This window comes from Bufo gargarizans, chromosome 3, assembly GCF_014858855.1.
Source record: "Bufo gargarizans isolate SCDJY-AF-19 chromosome 3, ASM1485885v1, whole genome shotgun sequence".
Taxonomy (NCBI): domain Eukaryota; kingdom Metazoa; phylum Chordata; class Amphibia; order Anura; family Bufonidae; genus Bufo; species Bufo gargarizans.
In genome coordinates, this window is record NC_058082.1 from 504,621,361 (window position 1) to 504,630,711 (window position 9,351).

Sequence of the window (9,351 nt, forward strand, 5' to 3'; positions counted from 1 at the left end):
GTCTTGCATAAACGTGATAATTCCTTAAATACTCGGCCGCACGCAGTTTAGACATTGGTCACCCTGGAGAGCGATCTATAGGAGTGGATTGCTCACCTCTAGGTAGAATAATTGCAGGCTTTAACCCTGGACTGTGAAGCCGACAGGAACAGAGTAGAGAGGCTAGGAATATGCCTCCTTTCAGGTATTCAGCTACTTTGCTGTTGCTTTCTGACTAAGCTCATGAGAGGAGTCTCACAGGTTGAACATAACCCTGTTCATGGGATTATAGTAGAATATGGTCAATTGTAGTAGACTTCACAGAAATACCATATATTCTAAAACATTACTTTTAATAAGTCACTAATAAAAGCCAATAAACCCTTATAGTACAGAAACAAATATAAATAAAAAAAATAAATAAAAAAACCTAGATGTGAAAATAATATTCCACTAGCCTACGTTTGCAGGGTTGCAGAGGTTATATGATTGTGAAACCTGATGAAGGGGATATCCTGATCCCCGAAACGCGTTGTTTCTATTAAAACAAGAAGAATCCATCCATTAAGACCGTCTCTACTAGTGATTTCGCGCCGACGCAGAACCTCTTTTCTCTACTACGAATTTCTCTTGGGGGACTGGACATCCCATCAAAGAGACTACACGATCTGCGGCTGCAGTCCTGGTATAAAGGTCTTATATTCTTTAAATCTACAGTAGAGTTTTGCCTGCCGGAGCACAACCCTATAAGGTGAGTTTGGATATTTCTCACTTGATACTTCTATCATCTGGTTGAACATACTACCCTATTGTGCGCTCTTTTTCTTCTCTGTTTCCCTCTTCTGGAGAGAAATTTAGATTTGTCCTTGGCATATGATTACGTTTGCAGGGTGGCAGACAAGTGTATCATAGGCTTAAGGGGCAATGTCCCTGATTCTGGCCCTGTTATTGTCACCCTGCCTGCAAACGGAATAGCCGCCCTGATAGGGGCGATCCCGTGTATCGTGCCTCCTGATAACCCCTGGATAACCCTAGCAAAGGGAATTATTTCAACAATGGGAAATAGTGGCTGTCACGAACTATGGATCCGATCGCTCCAGATCCCACAGCTGTGACGTAGTGGTCTGTGACGGAGTCTGCGCACACACAGAGACCTCACGTGACCGGGGTATTACCATCCGGCTAACACCCCCACTACACTTCGGTAACTGCCACCACGTGGGTTCCCGGTCCACGAGCCGACTATCCGGGTCATTCACTATCACACAGATTAGTGGATGATCCGGATATCACTTACTGACCAACCGCAGTCAATCACCCCCAGCTACAATTCCTAAATGCAATTTAACTAACTACCTGGTAACGTCTCTTCAAAGGCAAGGTACGTTGTTCAGCAGCTTAGAATATGGAAGAATTGGCTATTTAGATTTTATAATCTTTAATAAGAGGTAAAAAGCAGTGCATACAAATCTAATGAAAATGACAATAAATCTACAGAATAATAATAACAATATAAATAATCACGACAGTTCAAATGAAAGGGAAAAAGATGAAAGAATACTTAGTTTCTCTGGAGGGTTTCAGATGGTCGTTCATATGTCCTTTTTGAATCCTTGCAAACCCCTTTTAAGTATGTATCAGGGGAGACCCTCAAAGTTCTTCTGATACAGGGATATGCCGTCAATGTCCAATTAAGTGTCTGGTGATGTTCCATGGGTCTCTCTCCTCTGTCCTTTTGCATGGATTTTTATGAACTCTCCCATGGGCAGGAGACTTACTCCTGTCAGCCAATGGCAGCAGAGTGACTGTGAAGCCTAGGGATGGCCCCCAAGTGTTTTATGACCCCATCAAAGTTCAGTTCCTACAATGAGGATTATACTTAAGCCCGTATCTCCTTGATACATCGGCATATTTTTATACAGAATACATATTTGTGATCCTTATTTATTTACCTACAGAATGAGACCACACATGGTAATGCTGGGACCTGTAGTTCTTCTACCACCCATAGGTCAGCTACAGAATCACATCCTCTAGTCATATTTGATATCAAATTAACCACAATACTCTGTAGAGCCTGGATCTGGTGTCAGAATGGGCATAAGTTGATTCATAAATTAAATATGAAAGTGGACTGGTTTTATGCCCAGAGCTAATTAAGGGCTATTAGCTCTCCTCAAACCAGACCTGGAAATTAATGACGTCACGCTCCAGCCAGGCTTGACAGCGAGCTGATCTTATCTTACCGGACAGGATGAGCTGGGCCTGGTATAGCTTTTATGACCTTTTATAGCTGGTCTCAAAGAGTAGTGGTAATAAAAGTGTCCATCTATATCATAGGCGACCCAGGCTTCAGGAAGATGAGAGTTCACAGTTTTTTTTACATATGCCAGAAGCATATAAGATGGCTACCCAGAGGAATTATGTATGTATGCCGGCACAGTGGCCCTATATTAAGACCTGGACTAATATAGGTACCAAAAAATAAAAAAGTGCATATATAAAGCCCCAGGTGGGGGTGACAAGAAACCACCCAATAACATACAGTGAAAAAGGTAAGTGATACAACAAATATCCAAGTCAGACACTCGTGACCGACCCTACGCGTTTCGCCTAGTTGGTTACAGGCTCTTCAGGGGACATAACATATATAACAGGATGTCAGTCACCAGAAATTTATCACCAAAGTAGAGAGAACCCAAAATATTGCTTGTACAATAGATCATTGGTCGTTATTATGAAGAACCACCGCTATATAGATTGCTAGATAGCTTCTTAGGTAGACAGATTCATAACCTAAGTAATAGCCGAGTAGTCCTTATTATAAAGAGCCACTGCTATATCAATTGCTAAGTAACTTTTTAATGAAACCAAGGATATATAGGTTCATAGCATAGAATAATAGTAGAGTTAGGGAAACTCATAGTGTACCCTACCTACAGCTCTTATATTGCAGGGCACAGTAGCTGAATATAGGAAAAGAAAGAGAATTCCCTTTATGAACAACATATCTGATAAATCGATCAAATAAACATGTGGACTAGTGGCTGTAAACTAAGTCATCAGGTAGATATGATATGCACAGACGCTATAGCTTATTTAATAATCAGTCATCATATCTCCCTGACATAGTAGATAAGCTGGTAGAACCAGCAATACTTGCGTGCCCATGAGATATATGGTGAAGCAGCCCTTAGGTGTCCACTTGTAAAGTGATTTTGAGGGGTTTACATAATGGAAACCACCCATAAATGAGCCCATCTTACAAACTTCACCCTTCAAATAATTCAAAACTGATAGTACAGACTTTGTTAATCCTTGAGGTGTTCCACAAGAATTAAAGCAAAATGGAAGTGAACTTTCTAAATTTCATTTTATTTGTAGATTTTTGTATGTTAATCATTTTTTTCATGCAACACAGCAAGGGTTAACAGCAAAATAAACCTCAATATACATTACTCTGATTCGACAATTTATAGAAATACCCCATATGTGGTAGTAAACTGCTGTTGGGGCACATCACAGTGGTCAAAAGAAAAAGAGCGTCGTATGGTTTTTGGAGGCAAATTTTGTTAGAATAGTTTTTGGGCACCATTTTGGATTTGAAGAGACTCTGACGTATCCCTACAGTGGAAACCCTCAAAAAGTGACCTCATTTTGGAAACTACACCCCTCAAAGAATATATTAAGGGGTGTACTGAGCATTTCATGGAATTTGGAAACACTTGGCTGTGAAAATGAAAAGTTTATTTTTTTCCAGTAAAATGTTGCTTTTTCATTTTCACAAAGAGTAACAGTATAAAAAGCACTCCATAATTTGTTACCCATTGTGGCTAAACTAACCTCGCCACTGGGTTTTGGAGGGGCCTGGTTGCCAGCCTCTTGCCCCAGGATTATGGCCCATACTAAATTTGAAGGAGAAGACAGACCGGCCGCACAGCTTAAATCTGTGGAACTGTTTTGGACAGAAAAGCCACGAGTACAGCCAGGCCCAAAAGACTTTTACAACTAATTTGTGCTATGTTGGGATGTTAAATGTCTATGTGTATTGTAAAGGGTGGGACATTGTATACGTTGAGTAGTGAGGTCTGTTCTATCTTCTCTGTGTGTGTATTGGCGATTGCCCTCTGTCCTGAGAGATAATTGAATTACAACTCGGTTGTCTCCAGGACAGAGGACATTGTGTATTCTCCTGCCTGTGATGATTATGTTAACCATGGTGTACCATGATTATATCACAGGCAGAGGGGAGGATTCTATGTGGGTTGTAGCCTTTGTGTTATTGGTAATTGTATTTTGTTGATTGCGTCTCAGACAATGCCAGTGTGTTAGTTAATTGCGTCAAAGACAATGCTCATTGTATTTTGTTGATTGCGTTACAGACAGAGGGAAGGGGGTTTGTGTACAATTGCTGGGAAGGTTTCAATACTGTAAATGCATGTGATTGGCTAAAATATAAACTGTCACAGTCTTCTACAAGGGCTCCAGGGGGAGTGTCCCTTGCTAGGAGACCTGCATAAAAGGCTGAAAAATAACCCATTAAAGAGTTCCTGTTTTACATTCAACATAGAGCCTCGTCTCATGTGTGTGGGGATTGCTATACGCTGAAGATTTGCTATACTCCCCTGGCTATAACTACTAGCTCTTGTAGGAGCTGTTCCTGGCTGCTGTGGTGGTTTTGGTGTAGAGCGGAGTGCTTGGAGTCCTCGGTAAGCACTGGGAGCATCCATCAACGGAGGTACCCGGTCGGGGTGCTAGGAGATCCGTTACACCCCTTGTCTCCTGAATATGGCAATATGTGGTGGTAAACTGCTGTGAGGGCACATGGCAGCAATTTGCGGCCCCCAATGCATGGACAAAGTCCGTACGGTGGCCGGGACGGATCGAGACCTATTCAACTTGAATGGGTCAGTGATCTGTCTGCACTGCAAAAAAATAAAACAAGTTCTATTTTTTTGTGGTGCGGAGGCACGCACAGAAACACCACGGAAGCACTCTATAGTGCTTCCATGGGATTCCGATCCGTGCTTCCGTTCCGCATCTCTGCGATTATGGACCCATTCAAGTGAATGGGTCCGCATCCGTGATGTGGAGTGCACAGCCGTAAGCGGGCCGCAATATGGCCATGGGCACACAACGTTCGTGTGCAAGAGGCCTAAGGATGGTAGTTGCCTGTACTCTTCAGCAGTTTATAGGTGGCCGTCCTTTACTAGAGACAATGTACTGTGCTGGCAATAGATTCCTGTAAACTCTCTTGTATTTATTTACTCGGACTAACTTTTTGTACTAGCGACTAGTGTTAAGCGCGAATATTCGAATAGCGAATTTTTATCGATAATATTTAGAATATAATGCTATATATTCGTTATATCGAATATTCAGCATTTTTTTCCATCTGAACACATGATTCCTCTCTGCTTCTAGCTTGTGGGGCAATGAGAAGGAAGCAATGTCAAGTTCACAACAATACTTAGTGCACCAATCAGTAATCTGTAGTCAGACCTGCTAAAATCTGAAGTTGCACGTAGTGCGAAAGCACTTGAATCTATCTGCATATAACGCTATTGTAATGTTCTGCCGTGCCAACCATTTTCTCCAGTCTCAGGAGAAACTCATGAAACTTATAGCAGCTTGAAAATTTTTGCCAAAGTGACCCACGCCTATATTTCACGTTATGAATTTGCATTATGTAATTTTTACATTGACGATTTTTCGTATTCAATGAAATAATCTCGAATCCTCGAATATATGAGGAATATTCTACAAAATATTTGTGAAATATTGCTTATTTGAATATAGCACCTGCCGCTCATCACTACTAGCGACACTGGTTTCAACCCAATAAAGACCAAAGGCCTTCCCTCTGTGTCACTTGGCCTTGGGCTTTAATCCCACACCATTGTAAATGTAGAAGTGGTTTCTAACCCTTTCTGTCTTCTCTTTTGTTCAGCGAGCGCTATATGGACAATAAAGGTAGAAATGACACCGCAGTATAGAAAGTAGCAAACATGTGTTCATTAGATACAAGGCCCACAAATTATTTTGTTAACCCAAGAAATGAAGAAAGTCGTGGCTACTGAATGACCACAAAATGTACAAAAACGCTAAAAAGTGTCTGGTCACATACAAGAAAACGCTCTGGGTGTTAATGGATTAAAAACCTCCAATTAATGGTTTAAACTGGATCTGTAAAATACACAAATTGTTTTTTTCACTCATGCTGTATAAGAGATACAAATAGAAAAAAAAAAAAAATGTTTTCGGCCATACTGCCATGAGATGGGTTATCTGACCAGGACTAAAAATATTATATACACTCCTCCCCAGTAACAGGTTCATGTAATGTGTGGATAAATTAAAGAAGTTCTCCAAATAGGTAATTAATATCTGTAGCCCGGAGAACCTCTTTGAGCTCCAAATACACATTTGCTCATTTCTGGAAGATCCCACCAACATCAACAGCATCTGCCGATAACCTTTATAATAATAAAATCTGTATAGGGGCAGCACAAGTGTCCTCTGATGTCTGCATGTTTTATTTACTACATGAGATGTTCTGCAGCCACTTTCCCTCCTCTTCCTATAGCAATAAATCTGAATGGATATTTCTACTTAGTGGTGATGAGGCTCTGGAGCTCTAAACATAGAGAAACATGTTCTGGTTTCTATGTTTTGCAGCTCATAGAGTCTGGAAACCACATCAGGGAAATGGGTGGTAGAGACCCCTAGATGGTGGAGGCTCTCGGACAATTGCACATTTTGCCTTTTATATTCTCCAGCTTTGTCTATCAGCCAAGAACCTTAATTCACATGGTTCATTGCTAAGGGGTCTCAGTGGAGAATCAAGGTGACCATTGAAGTAAATGCTCATTTATTTCAATGAACAGTATAAATGACCTATTTTTCATGCTGCGGTGCTGTAGTATTTGCAAGTATTTGTCCCCATTAATAACAGATGAACAGGGTTACCAGATCCAGAAGATCAGTATGTCTTAATACATTATGTCAAAAGGCGAATCCTACATCAATCACATCTTTCTTTCACACAAAAAAATAGAAGAAATGACTCAGACACAATAAAGAGTGTTAAAAATATGAAGTTTATTATACATATGTGTATATTTTATAAGTGGTGGTCTCCTCCCATTACTCACGAAGAGTGTACAGCAACACTCAGGACAGGCAAAACCCCCTGTGGAGGAAACCTGTGGGAAGCCATGGCTGCTGTACTGCCCTTCCTCCGGGCATACTAAGGGAGGTTACCACTGTAACATATGTGTTAGGGGTCGTGTGAACGAGCCCTTAGTGTGAGTGTAATAATTGTATGTGTGTGGTGATTGTGTATATGGTGACTGTGAGGTGTAGTGATCATGTGTCAAAAATGATTTTGTGTGTTGTTACTGTGTTGTGATTGGGTGTGTAGTAACACTACATTGTTGAGTATTGACGGTATATGTGTGTTGTGATTGAGCACAGTGATCAGGTGTGTGCATTATGTGCTTTTGGTTGCCAGGGGCGACGTGTAGTTATGGCAGCTTGTATGTGTACTGTTCTCTGTTGATGAATGCTCACCTCCCTGTTTGGTTCTTGTGGGGTTAATGGTCTGGTCTGGGTATAGTTACTAGGTGGTCAGATGATCTCATTTACCAGCCTTATAATCCTGTTAGCTGTGAGCCTTGAGGTCACTGTCTCCAGCTTTGCTGGGTGCAGGATCTATGCACCTGACCTGGGATATTCCAGCTGCCCTGTCTGTGTGGTCACCTAGTGAGTCATCAATGTCACCTTGTCCATTTCTGTGGCCTGTTTGGGCAGCTCTGCCTGTGACTGCTATGCATTCGTTCTGCATGGGGTCCAAGTATCTGCTTGTCTGCCCCTTTTGGGCAGCTCTGTCTGTGACTGCCATGTATCTGTTCCACATGGGAACCAGGCATCTGTTTGTGTCATGTCTAGCAGCTCTGTCTGTGGCCACCATGCATCCATTCTGCATGGGGTCCAGGCATCTGCTTATCTGCCTGATTTGTGCAGCACTGCCTTTGACCACCATGCTTCTGTTCCACATGGGATCTATGCATCTGCTTGTCTTGGCAACTCTGCCTGTGACCTCCATGCATCCGTACCGCATGGGGTCCAGGCATCTGCCTGTCTGTGCACCTCTGTCTGTGACCACCATGTGTCATTCCACATGGGGTCCAGGCATCTGCTTGTCTGCCTTTTTGTGCGGCTCTTCATATGACCCCCATGCAGCCGTTCGGCATGGGATCCAGGTATCTGCTTATCTACCTGTTTGTGTAGCTCTGCCTATAACCACCATGCAGCCTTTCTACATGGGATCCAGGCATCTGCTTGTCTATCTGTCTGTGCAGCTCTGCCTGTGACCACTATGCAGCCGTTCCACATTGGGTCAAGGTATCTCTTTGTCTCATGTCTAGCAGCTCTGTCTGTGACCGCCATGCATCCATTCTGCATGGTGTCCAGGCATCTGCTTATCTGCCTGTTTGTGAAGCTCTGCCTGTGACAACCACGCTTCTGTTACACATGTGATCTAGGCATCTGTTTGTCTGCCTGTCCAAGCAGCACTGCCTGTGATCGCCATGCATTCATTCTGCATGGGGTCCAGGCATCTGCCTGTCTGCCAGCTTTTGCATCTTTGCCTGTGACCACCATGTGTCATTCCGCATGGGGTCCAGGCATCTGCTTCTCTACGTGTCTGGGGAGCTCTACCTATGATTGCCAGGGATCTGTTCCGCATGAGATCCAGGTATGTGCTTATCGTCCTATTTGTGCAGCTCTGCCTATGACCACCATGCAGCCGTTCCACATGGGATTCAGGCATCTGCTTGTCTGGGCAACTCTGCCTGTGACTGTTGCATCTGTTCTTAATGGGGTCCAGGCATCTGTTTGTCTTATGTCTTGCAGCTCTGTCTGTGACCGCCATGCATCCATTCCGCATGGGGTCCAGGCATCTCTCTTGTTTTCTGGTTCCCATTTTGTCCAGTCTGAACAGTGTCCTGAGTTTGTTCAGGTTACTGTTTGTGTGCCTGCTTTCCAGTTCGTCCTGTGTCTGTCTGGAACGCTGGTGCTTGCACCAACGTTTGTCTCTGCAGGTAAGTAGCCAAGTGCATCGGGACCATCCTGGAGGTGCGACCAGCGAGGGGCTCTGTGAAGAACGGGGCTCACTAAGTTTCCGTCCTCTGGGTTTGACCCCAAGTCAAACCGGTGCACTTGGTACAGTGGTATTACCTGCCACTGGTCCCTTATTTGCTGGTCCAGTTTCATGCCATCTCTGTGAATAAAATATTTGTTTTGGTCTTTGCAATGTTGTCTTATTGCTTGTCTTGTGTTGTTTACCTGAGATGTTCTAGGAGTCGGTAA